This window comes from Rousettus aegyptiacus, unplaced genomic scaffold (assembly GCF_014176215.1).
Source record: "Rousettus aegyptiacus isolate mRouAeg1 unplaced genomic scaffold, mRouAeg1.p scaffold_m13_p_13, whole genome shotgun sequence".
Classification (NCBI taxonomy): domain Eukaryota; kingdom Metazoa; phylum Chordata; class Mammalia; order Chiroptera; family Pteropodidae; genus Rousettus; species Rousettus aegyptiacus.
In genome coordinates, this window is record NW_023416288.1 from 23,086,546 (window position 1) to 23,100,299 (window position 13,754).

At 31.8% G+C, this 13,754-nt stretch overlaps 1 pseudogene; it reads right to left on the minus strand.

Moving 5' to 3' along the window:
* Window positions 1-720: 720 nt before the first annotated feature.
* Window positions 721-839, minus strand: LOC118611221 (annotated as a pseudogene).
* Window positions 840-13,754: the final 12,915 nt, after the last annotated feature.

Consider the following 13,754-nt stretch of genomic DNA (forward strand, 5'->3'; position numbering starts at 1 on the left):
TCATTATTCATTAAAATGTGCATGTAAGGTAAACAGATGAAATCTAGCAGAAGGGATAGAAATAGAAGTTAGAAATAGAAGTTAGACTTGTTAAAATATGTTTTGATTTGAAAACTTGAGTTTGGTAACATGCATTTTATATAATTTAAAGTTTTTTTCCTAAAATTATAAAGAAATAAAACAAAGAAATTAATTATTTATTCAATTGATGGTGTAACTACACAAAGACCATTTACTTCAAATTAATATACTATAACTTGATTGTACAACTCTAAAAAGATACACACTAGGGACAAAATTGTTTTAAATCTTACTTCATAAACTACTTTCAGTAAATATTGTCATGTTTTCTACTTACTTTTATTCTGAGACTATTTTGTGAATATATGGAATAAAGCAAATGATAATTTACATTAATGTCCTTTATAACTGGGATCTTCAGCTTGTAAGATAGAAGAGAGCCAAGATCTGTGACACTGGGATAAAACTCCACAGTATTGAGTTTGATTTGGAAAAATCAGTATGAACTCATATTTTACTTTTTAAAAATACATATACACACTTGATATATCTATTTCCTAGGAAGGCTCAAAAACAATGTGCCAATGTAACTCAGACATTTTGTACTCATTTATTTATTTTTAGGTGAGGCAACCTTTGGTTGACCTCACAGATTGCAAGAACCTTTTCAGGTTACAATCCTTTATTTTTTATTTTTCACACCTACACCGCCTGGTCTTCCTAGGTGGTCTCCCATCTAAGTACTAACCAGGCCCGATCCTGCTTAACTTCTGATGTCAGATGGAATCAAACTTGTTTAGGGTGGCATGGCTGTAGACTTCAGACATTTTTTGATGAGCGAAAGCAAAGAAAGCATTAGGACAGTTAGGGTCCTGACAAAACCATTTAAGATTAGGAGTCAAATGAAATAGTCTCGTAATATAGGCTGCACTAATTGAAACTAATCAAATATGTTTAATTCCATGAGTTTATAATGATTCTAAAGAGGGAAATTGAAAAAAAAAATACTCATAGGTAATTTTAATGGTGCTGGGAAGTCAACTCATTATTTTGGAGACTAGTAAATATAATTTATCTTTTCTGTGTGAACTCTCCTTTAGGTTTACTAATGAGTGTATAATAAAAAGTAATGTATAGAAGAATTCTAGCCAATAAATAAATAAGCAATGAAAGAATATCATTTTGGAACCCATAATTATTAGATCTAGGCAATTATCATCAAGAGTTTTTATAATCATGAAAAAAAATTAGATATTATATACCTCTTCACAAAGTAGCCTTATCGAAAATATTTCTTTTCCCCTAAATTTGATTAACACTTAGATCTAATTACCAACTTACAGGAAATTCAGGGAACAAAAGAAAATGTGTAATAATAATGTGTGGATCAAATTATCAAATTCCAAGGTGTAGAAAGCTTTATAAAAAATAATATCCCAATATATTTAACAGCAAATAAAGGACATAGGGAAAAAAGTGATGGAGAGGTAATTACAAATTGAAGGGCTCAAAAAATATAGCAATATAATAACATCTTAACTTTTTTATCTCAATTCATATAATCAAATTAAAAGTAAAAGGGAGACGATGAGAGAGGGAAGGAGGGAGATTATAATATAATTAGAGATATTTAAACATTGACTAGAAATTCAATATTTAAAAATTATTAAATTATTTAGGTTCAATAATGATAATGTGATCATGTTAAAAACATGTTTTAGACATAAGTTCAGACAATGAGATTTTATTTAAAATACTTTGATGAGTACAGTTATAGGCTAAAAGTACTTATTGGTAGAGGGTTATAGATGAAACAAAATTTAGTAGCAGATTATTAATGAAATTAGGTGAGTGGTACATGGATTTTTATCATATTATTAATGTTACTTTTGTATATGTTTGAATTTTTCCATAATAAAATAGTTAGAGGAAAAAGAAATGTCTACATATATGTGTATATATATATATAGTTTTTAATATTTGAGTTAGATATATATATTTTTAAGAAAACCTATTTACATAACTTAAAAAAGTATATATTACATGTTTAAATAAACTATATATATAGTTTCCTTTAAAATATTTTAATATGAACATACATGACATTTAGTTTTATATATATAATCAGTTAGCATATCTGATGGGTGGCGATCCTCAGACAAGACCTGTTTTGTCTATATAGATTAAAACAACTTTTTAAAGCAAAGTTTCAGGGTCATATAGGAAACTAGGAATTAGTATTACTGAAATAACGAGGACCTAGGTGCATAATTTTTTATAGTCACTAATTTAAAGGCAAACTTCCATGCATTCCTAGACTGAATGTGTAACCATACTTACATAACTAGGTTTATAATTTCTATTACAAATTAATCACTGAAAAAAATTAATAGTTCACATATGCATATATATTACTTCATAGTGATTTCTAAGCATCTTCTATGTGTCCTATAAGCATTCTGAGTATGAACTAACACATTGACTAATTAGCATTTCGAATAGCTCTAGGTGTGATGAACTAGACAGGAAAATGCATGGACTTTGGAGTCGGATAAATGGGTTAAATTTTGCCTCTGCCACATACCAGATGTGCACACTTGGAAATGTTATTTAATTTCTCTGAATCTCAATTTCTTCCTCCGATATAATGGAGGAAATAATACTATACATGTTATACATAAAAACTTGCATATAGTAAATACTTCCTAAGTAGATAGTAGTGATGGTCATTATATAGGAATGAGTATATTTCTGAAATACCTCTTCGATTATCTACAAAACAATCTCAAAATGCTTTTACTCTTGAAATAATTTCTACTTATAGTCATTTGAGTGCATGTTATCTCGAAACCATTATATAGAGAAAATGAATTAATTTACTCAACATATGAATACAAATGTGCTTACACATTCATTTTTCACCTCTAGAAACTTCTGTTCAAATCCTTGTTCTGGTATTGAGAGAAAATGAATTTAATGGCTGGCCTCATCAATAGCTCCATTATCACAAAGCTGCCATACAAGTCAGTATAATTTAGTACAATTGTCATTCTGTTAGTTTCTACTCAAAATTAAGCAAGGATCAAAAATAGCAAATTGTTTTACAATTCTTCCCAGCACATTGACAGAACTGTATCCATAAGTCCTGCTGCCCATATTAGTTTAGTTCTAAGCAATGTCATAACGATATTTTATTCATGACTTATATGTTCCAACTATGGTTTTCAAGCTTATCTAAACATTTTAATCGACTATGACCTTTTATCTAAGCCCAGACTTGAACTCAGAAATTCTGATTTGTTGGTCTTGGGTGGGAGTTAGGCATTGGTCTTAAAAATAAATAAATAAATGTCCAGAGGATTTCCTTTGGTGAGAAATCTTAGTTTCTTGATACTCAAAGTGGGCCACTGGACTAGAAGCTTTGGCATCACCTAGGAATTTTCTAGAAATGCAGATTCACAGGTCCAACTACAGAACTACTGAACAGAACCTGTATTTGACAAGATTTCCAAGTGAATCTTGGAAAGTGAATTGCCAAGGACTAGCCAATTTTGCCTGGAATTCAGTGAATTTCCATGTTAGCTATAAATGGAACACTACACGAGACCTACAAATTAAACTTTTTGGTTACATGAGCAGAAAAAGTAAAACAAACGATGTGAAGGTAGTATTCACACAGTCATAAAATTTTTTAAGTATGAAAAAAAGAATATTTGGGGCTCTGAGGAAAGGAAACGTATAGCATTTTCAAGTATCATTATCATCATTAACGTCATCATCAATGGGTATTCTAACTTACCATTGGAGTAAAAGAAATGTCATCTTCATCATACCTTAGATTTACAATTGAGCATTTATACTAAGGGCAAGTAAAATTTCATAATTTTTTAACATTGAATTAAGTAGCTTATATTGAGTTCCTAAAAGAATATGCATCGCCGTATAGTGCCACATGGTACGAGAGTAATTGGGGTGATTACTTTATAAATTATAAAAATGTCTAACCATTGTACTGTATACCTGAAACTTATATAAATAAAATAATAAAAAAGAATATACATATCAATATCTATAAATAAATACATATGGTATTCATTTCACACTCATCGGAGGCAAAATAGAAATTATCATAAATCCATACACTTTAGAATCACTAGCATCAGAAATAAAAATCTGGGCTCTAAATATGCTCATTGCTATTAGAGTGCTTTGGCTTTTAGGCTCTCTCAGCTAATGACGGAAGGGAATAGATATGTTTATACTTATCTGTGTATATAGACATATCTATAAATATTCCTAAATGTATCAATCTGTACAACGTTAAACTTAAGGTTATTGTTATATTTCCAGCTCTAATCCATGACCACAGAGATCATTCTAACCTCCTACACTTGCTTATCTGTAACTTCTCACAACCATAATGAAAAACCTGGTTTGAAATATCCATTTAGTTAAGTGTTTGATTCCAGTATACATATATAGTGTGTCAGAATTACTTACCCGTAACCCCTTGGGAAATGACTTTATCAACTAAAGAACATTGCTCATTTACAGTTTTTTTTTTGTCTTTAGTCTCACATACTTTACTCATTTCCAAAAATACTTAGGCCAGTACTTCCCCCTGCAACCTCTTAAGTGATATTGTTTTCTACATTTGCAATACAGTTAGATTGCTTTGTCACATTCTGCACTCCATCCTGAGAACTCCTAATCTCCTAAATTATTTTTCTAAATCTGCATACATTCAAGTTTGCTTTTTGTGATGTTAAGTTCTGTGAGTTTTGACATAAGCATGGTGTCATGTATCCAATATTAGAGTATTATAATAAATAGTTTCACCATTCCCTACTTAGGAAAGTAGTGAGCCAAAAGCAAAACAAATTTTGAATAATACAAGAAGCAGTACTTCATACCTGAGAGATTGCAGAGAATGGTGTCACCATCACATATGAAAGATGCGGACATGGGGCTTCAGCAGACCTAGTACATCCAATAGTGCTTGAAGTATCATTGGCAAATAGGGATGGTGTTTGCAGTCTTCGGCAGGATCCTACAGGGGAATTACATTGCAGACTCAGGATTTTAGAGTAAAGTCCTACCATCTTCTATAAATAATGGCTCTCCTTTTTAAAAACAACTTTTGGCTTGCTCTTGGGCCTTAGTTGGAACTGAATGCTTAACCATGAACCATCAAGTTGCTGTGTGACCCGAGCTGCCCATTACGAGCTGGGCGTTGTCTGATGTACTAAGTCATAAAGTTGGGCAGACATGGCAGCAATCCATCATCAGATACAAGTTACATACATGAGATCAGATTCAGTCAGGTCCTGAAGCCACAAATAAATTATGTGATAAAGTGGCCTAAATGCCCAGAGCCCCCACTTCTGCTACATCACCTTTTTTTCTGCCAGCCAGCACTTATAATCTCATGGGTAGTTCAGCTGACAGAGGAAGGGAAAACATGGGCCTGGTTTGCTGATGGTTCCATGCATATAGGGACCACTTAGAAGTGGACAAGGATGGCACCCAGCCCCTATCTGGGACATCCCTGAAGGATGCTGATGAACAGAAATCCTCCCAGTGGGCAAAGCAGTGCACCTGTATCTGAAAAGAAAAAAAAAATCATTTTTCAAAAAATCCTTAAATTTTACCTACTCAGTTATTAGATATGAGAATATTTTGTATTACATTATTAGGTCGATTTTTATAAAAGAAAAGCAAAGTCAAAGGGTCAAAATGTAATTGTTCTCAAAAATCTTCAACAAGAAATTTTCTGTGAGCATAGCCAAAGGAATACCAATGTAGAATATATTTTTAAATCTTTTTTCCTAATAGCCTATTACATAGTCCTTAGGGGGCAAGTAATTTTTCATAATGATAGTAATTGCAGTAGAGTTTAAAGTGGCTAAAAGCCAAGACCATGTCAAACTTTATGTCAAAGAAATGGAAAGATAAAGAGGGGAGGAGGCAGAGGAAGAGGAAAACAGTGAGAAAAAAATAAAATAAAATGTGTGTGGGCTCCAACATTATAGTCACAGAATGAGAATAAAGTATACCAAGCTTAAGACTGTTATAAAATTCATTCTAGCATGTGTATGTGTGTGTGTGTGTGTGTGTGTGTGTGTGTGTGTGTGTGTCTGTGTGTGTGTGTGTGAAGAATGTTTAAAAGCACATGCTCTGGTGTGTTGTGACAGAATGGAGAGAATATTTCATTGCTAATTATTCATTCTAATATTTCAAACACATTTTGACAGCAACGTGATGGGAAATTCAGTGATCTAGACTTATTTTTGCACTTTGCCAATGGTTGGTGTAATATTTTAATCAAGTATAAAGCCAAAGCTTGCACAGTCACAGGAAGAAAAGGAATTGCCTCCTTCCCATAGACCCTAACAAAGTAGCATCCTTTCCAATATCAAAATGTCTGCCTGTTATACAACACAGTATTATGGCAATTGTATATTCCATAGTTTATAAAAGTCTTCCACGTAAAACATTTCATTTACTTCTCATAACAACTCTTCAAAGAGAAAATTATTAACATCTTAAATGATTTGCCCAATTCACAGATCACATGTAATGGGGCATTATTGATGACTTGAAAGAAACATCTTCTTGCCATTGCATCATCAAGAAATTCTAATAAAAATAAACAAATTACGAAAAAGAAATGAAACTTGGAGGAAAGCTTAAGAGACCAAAAAATAATAATAAGATACAATAAAAATAAATTCTAGAAGTAAAGTACACCTGAAAATTAAAGACCTTTCCTGCCTTTGATGTGACACAGAGGTGGTGGGCCAAATCAGTTCAGCAATCTCCCAGAGAGAACACTGACTATCTTCCATATTTTCTGATGTACACGGATCTTGCTCCTAGTCAAAGATAGATACATTTTTAAATACTATTTTCTAACAAAGTTAAGAGGTCAGCTTGGATATACCTAGGAGTCATTTTTTTTTTTTTTTTTTGCTAAATTTTAGGATACCTTAATATTGTTTTGATATTATATTTGTTGAATCCTAGAAAGAAACTACAAGCCATATGAAGGGTAGTAAGATGTCATTTTTGATGATGAGTAAAGTTCTAAAATTAGTGAATTAAAAACTTAAACTGTGTACAAGATTAATATAAAGTCCTTAGAGATATAGATTCTGCTTCATTCACTTAAGTAGGTGTCATATGGGAAATTAACATTTTTCAGTGGTAATTTCCAAATGGTGCTACCATGAAAATCACTGTGGAACATTACTATCATGGAACAGAAAAGCTCTTAGACCGAACTAAATTATTCAAATCACAGGCTATTAAATCAATTTACGAAGCAAGAGTAAAACTTGGGTAACTTGATATACAGAATAAGATGTAAGTGGATGGGAGGACCACTGTGCCTGAACTTTGGGCACCCAATGTTCATGTATATCCTAGCTCTGGACCACATGAGCCATTCCCACTAATGGCATAATGTTTTAATTACATGTATTATATATGTTATCTGTAACATATATATTTATGTGAAATACATGTATTACATATAACAAAATGTTTTTAGTTATAAAGACCAGAGTTGTGATTGAACAAATAAGCTCACAGATAGAAGATTCCCTTGCTCTATCAGGAGGACAGAGGGACAAAATTGCCTGACAAGTAGCTGTAGCTTGCTAAACAGACAAGTTTTATTTGTATTTGGGAGTAGAGGATACATGGGTTAGACTAGGTATCACCAATAGGAAGTCAAATTAAGGTATTGTAGTTATTTGAATACCTCAAATGTCATATATAGTATACATGTGTATAGTTATATATATGTCACATATAAAAAATTTATGAATATTAAATATCTCTGCTTCCTTTCATCCCTTTCTACCCATTTTTAACATACCATATGATATATTTATACTTAACACATCTTATAAGTTCCATTTGTTTTCTTTTTTCCTAAAGCAGAATTAAATATTCAGAAACAACAAATTCACATTTCAATAGCCCTAGCCTTATCATTTTGGATAAGTCCGGTAATGAAGTATGTCCTCATGATACCATTCTCCATTTTGAATTTCCAAGGGTCCCCACCATAGTGGAAATGAATTAGCCTTAGTCAATAAAAGAAATTTTTTTCTATACCCTATATAGTGATTGTGGTATCATTTGGAGAATGTATAATATAAAATGTGATCAGAATGTGAAATGTATATGAGAAATCGAAATACCTGTTCTAAAGGAGTGTGTATTTTAATATTATGATAGCAAATGTTTTGTTACCAAAATCATGTCACTCTATTAAAATAAAAAAAATCACTGAATTTTAAATAATACCATAATATTGTAAAACCTTTTATAGTTTAGTAATGAATTTGCCTACTAAGACAACCCTAAATTAACATTGGCATCTGAGTACACGCATGTCAGAGATGTTCTGTTTTAGCTTAATGAGTTATTCATTACTCTTCTAGAAGCATAAGGCAATAAGGCATTCTTAGTGGAATTTTATAATATTTATCCCATTGTGAGAGAATTTATACAATTTGATACTAAGGAAAAGAGTATATTTAAAGAGAGAGAAAAGTAAACTACAATCATAGTAACATGTTTTACATAATTTTTATAAGAATATCTGCATTCTACAATATCGTTAGATTGTCATGAAAGATTAAGAGTAACGTCAGTCAGGCATTTAAAAAAAGATGTACATTTTAATGGTTAGCAGTTACTCTTGAGAGACTAAAAGACATTACGTATTAGGTATTCATTCCTTTGACTCGTTAGAATATATTAGCAGTGTCCTGAAGCATTTAATGGTCTTTTCTAAGTTAATTTGCTATCGATAAATCATTAAATAAAAAAATTGGCACCAGTATATGTTAATGCATTTGTAATGCTGGATAAGTGTATTATATATACAGATATATATGATGCATTTATATATACAGCATATATATATTTTTAAAACTATATAAATATATAGTATGTTTATATTTATAACATGTACATATGCTTATACTAGTAAAGAGCACTTTTTTTAGTGCTTCATGCACAGTAATTTCCTTGTATACCAAAAGTCTTTCTGTTTGTTGTTCATCTCACTAGCATGCCAACATCTTTTAAAATCTGTGCTGTCATCAACCATGAGCACTGTCAGCTGCACCATTTTGTCTGCATTAAGAGTTCTTTAAGCCTAAAAATACACAGTACCAGAGCTCTCATGTAAAGATTTATTTGGAATATGTTAAATTAATTTAGAAAAATCTGAGAGATTGTTTGTACCATCTAAATTAGAATTACGTATGCATTTTATGGCTTGACTTTTGTTTGGAGTTTTTTCATTTGTGTGTATGAATATATATATGTCTCCCAAGGGACCATATACCAATATATTTTTTATTTCTTTAAGGTGTTTTTTTTTTTTTTTTTTTTTTTTTTTTTTTTACAAAACACATATAAAATGGGATTTCTCCAGTGTGTACTCCCAGCATCACCACATCATACTTTATTCTTTATGTCTAATTTTCATCATTTAATACCCATATCCTCAGTTCTAAATGAAACTTCCTATTCTTTCCGGATTATTATAATCAGAAAATTATTTCTGGTAGGACGATACTTAAATACCTACTGACATGTTATCTTGTCTCTTAGAAACCATCACCTTATAACCAAATTTTATTCTCCAACCTCAGTAGTATTCAGCATCCTTTCTTGGTTATTTTCTCACTCCTCCAGCCCAAGCGCTCCACGTCTCTTTCACTAAATGCAGAGGGCAGATTCGTCTTAATGGGAAGTTTTCAAACAAAAACTGTAATAGCACTTTAAAGTGCCTCAAAATGAAATTTCTTCTTTAATTAAGAAGATGTTGCTTTGTATATCATAATTGAAAAACCTCAAAAAGTTACTTGTTAAAGCTGAAGATATATTATAAAACCATTCTATAGCATAGCTGCAGGGCTTTGCTAATTGGGAGAATGACAAATCAAATTCCAGAGAAAGTTATGTCAGTCAGAGTGCTAGAGACGAGCAGCTTATTTAAATTACTGCTCAAAACAATTAAGAAAACATGTCAAACCATGTTATTTTATCTTGTTAAAATGCAACACAAATTAAAACCAAACATCAACAATGTATCACTTGCCTTTATGAGTATATGTATATGAGTATATGTACGTATAGAGGGGTTTAATTTTTCAATTTAGTATCACAACTTTATGTACCTTCAAAGTCAGCAATCTGGAAATGCTCTTGGAAGAAAGAATAAATTCTAGAAAGAAATACAATTTTGTCACTAAAATTCAACACAAGGGACTTTTTAAAAATTACCATGTTTAGAAAATATTGTTTTTATTAGAGTTCCAAATATTCATTGTCTCATTTTTGTAGCTTTCTCAATTATAAGCTGCCTGTATTTTATTTATTAAAAAATGTTTTCAAACACCAAAATATTTATTTATACTTTGATTTAGTATAAGTTGTTTATGTATATTACACATTGTCCAGAGCAAATGTAACATATTTCTCACTTGGACTCTCCCAACTGCATTTCAAAGCTACTATTTCAATTTTCTTCTTTTCAAATGTTCAATTTAAAGCATATGCTTAACCCCAAATACTCTTAGAATACTACCTCACAGAGACCTCACCTAACTTCTAACTACCAAATATATCAAATTGTCTTCTAAACCATCCCACATCTCTGTATCCTCCTCCTCCAAAATAGAATGGTCAAAGACACGCTCCTCTTCCAAAAACTACTCCCTCCATGGACTTCCTCCAAAATCTGACTCTATTAATGATCCCTCATCTGTCTTCCACTGTCTTTCCTTATACAATTGTCTTTGCAGATTCAACTGCTCCCTCTCAAATTCATCTTTCTACCCACTGGCATCTTAAACATGTTCAATCTTTTGTCCATTTGCAAAAAAATAAAAATAAGAAAAAGTCTATCCAATGTTTCCCTCTTATCCAATTACTACCAATATTCTACCAATATTCATTTTTCTCCTTCTTTACAGTGATACTTCTGAAAAGAGTTATCTGTATTTGTTATCATTATCTGCTTGCCTATCACTCTCTCTAGGTCACCATGATTTGGCTACTGCTACCACTACCTCAAGTTCATTTAACAAATGTCAATCCTTGCTTTATATGCTTGCCATTTATTGATATTTGTTATTGTCCATTTGTTCATTCATTTACTCATCATACTTATTAATTGCTGGAGGGCATACTATGTGCCAGGCCTTAATTTAGGTGTGGGAGTCACAAAAGTGAACAGAACTTACAACCTCCATAACCCATGGGTTGGGGAGGGAAGAAGACAGACAATAAAAAACTAAATAAGTAATATATTAGGTGAAAATAAAATAAAGCAAAGCAGAAAAAATAAGAGTTTCTTGGGGTATGTTTAAGTGGGAAATCCAAATTTGAACAGAGTGATAAGAAAATGTTTCAATGCAAATGTGATGAAGTTTATGATGGAGTGATCATGTGAGCAAATGTAAGAAGGACTTTCCATGAGAGTGAGCAGAAATGTTAATGCCTAAAGTGAGAAATTGTTGAATGATCCCTCCTAGTTCTAGTTCAGTCCTAGTTCTCCTAACTCTCATCATTGCTTGTTTTGCTCGCAGGCTTCTTTTCCAGTCTTTAAATGTCAAAATTACTTAAAATTTGTATTTAGCATTTTTCTCTTCTAAAAATTCCTCTCTTGATATTCCATCTAAAACTATGGTGTCAATGATTAGCAACATGGATATCTAGTTAAAACTCATCCTTTGAGTTTATGACTTATGTATTGAACTACCAACTTAATGTTGAGTTTGGATGCCTCAAAGTTACTTCAGACATACTCACTATGTCCAAAAATGTAGTCTTGATTTTCTGCAAGAAATATGGCCTTCCTTCTGTTGTTCTCTAATTTAATGAACAACACTATCTTTCTTTAATGTTTACCAGCCAAAAACTTGACAGTTATTATCAATAACTCTTATCTTTAGGTTCTTTTGATTCAATATACTTAATATATCTCTATTCAATTTAATTCTCTCCAAAAAACCATTATCTCTCACCTGTACTACTGATTCGTCAAACAATTCCCACCTTTAAAAAGATCTTCAAATTGTAGGTTAATTGTATATTTCACCTGCTGCTAAAAGTTTCAGTGGCTTCCCATGCTCTTATGACAGTATTTAAAATGCTTAATACGGGATACAAAGCAACACGATCTGATCCCAATAACCTTTCTGCTCTCATCAGACATCATTTCCTTCTCCTTTCTCTGTGTTCCCAACAAACTGACTTTCTCTTAGTTCCTCATGTATGAAGGGCTCCTACACTAGAGCTTTTTGTACATGTTCTGCTATTCCTTATACTGGAATTTTATCCTTAACCCCTTTACAAACTTAATCCATTTATGCCCTTCGCACTCCATTTCAAAGGTGATTCTTGACACCAGAATACCTTGGATTCTATTTTATATACTTCTGTAGACCGTATTTTTTTTTTGCAAATGTCATACAGTTGTCATTTGTAATGCATGTGTGCTATTGTTTGATCAACGTCTATCTTCTCAACTGTGAATTCACTAAAAACTGAGACTTTAGACTTTATTTTACTGCTGTGCTCCTAAAGCCTAACACTTTCCTGAGCAGTGAGTACACAACTATATATTTGTTGAATAAATAAATGAATGAAAGAGTAAATCACTAAACACTTAAAATGTCATTTACCTAGACTGTTTTTAGCACTGATTGACTGTTTCTTTTGCTTTGTCACTTAGTAAACATGTTCCTTTAGGCAAGTCACATCACATCACTAAATCTTAGTTCTGTCATCTATAATGTAAAAATAATTGTAGTATCTACCTCATAGGTTAAAATGAAGGTAAATCCCTCCTTGTAAAGGACATAAAGTAGTACCTTGTGCACAGTAAGTACTCAATAAATAATAGCTTTTGTTATTTTTGATTTCTAAATAGCTTAAAGCAAAAATCCCAACTCCAAAATTCCACTTTTATTCTTAATTAATGCAGTAGTTTATTCTTATGTATATACAAAATATTTAGGATAATGTTTGAACTGCAATTGAACCGCCATAGGTGTAAGCTTTCATCATGAAGTTTTAATTACTTCTTATACATGTGGGGTGGAAAGATCTCTCTTGTTCCAGGTCCTATCCTACAGTTTCTCTTTCCAAAAAGTTTTTCCCCACCAGCAAAAGAAATTAATTAATTAATGACTCTCCAGTAATGCAATCATCCTTCAGCAGATCCCTGACTGAGAATTACTCATCTAAAATAAATGAGAGAGACAGAAAGATAGGAAATATGGCGCCAGTGAAGATAATGTCGCTAATCAAAAATCTCCCTAGAATAGCAAAGGAAATAAAACAAAAATTAAAACTCTTATTATTTACAAAACTAGAATACACATATAGTCCCAAATAATAATATAAAAGAAAGGGATACTAAATTAAATAAAAGTAATGTTGCATACAAGTTGTTGAGAAAGAAAACTCCTAGAAAATTCTCCAAATGTATGAGTCATACTCAGGGGCAGAAGCCAAATATTTTTTGGAATAAGAGGAGAGTATATGGAATATTGGTAGGACCCTTACTGAATCATTTGTCCCAAAGAATAAGCTAAGACAATGACACAAAAATTTATAAGAAGTTACATACATCTGCATGGTTTCCAGGAATCAGTCCCTTTGTGAAAAAGAGAGAAAGACAAATATTCTGCACTATG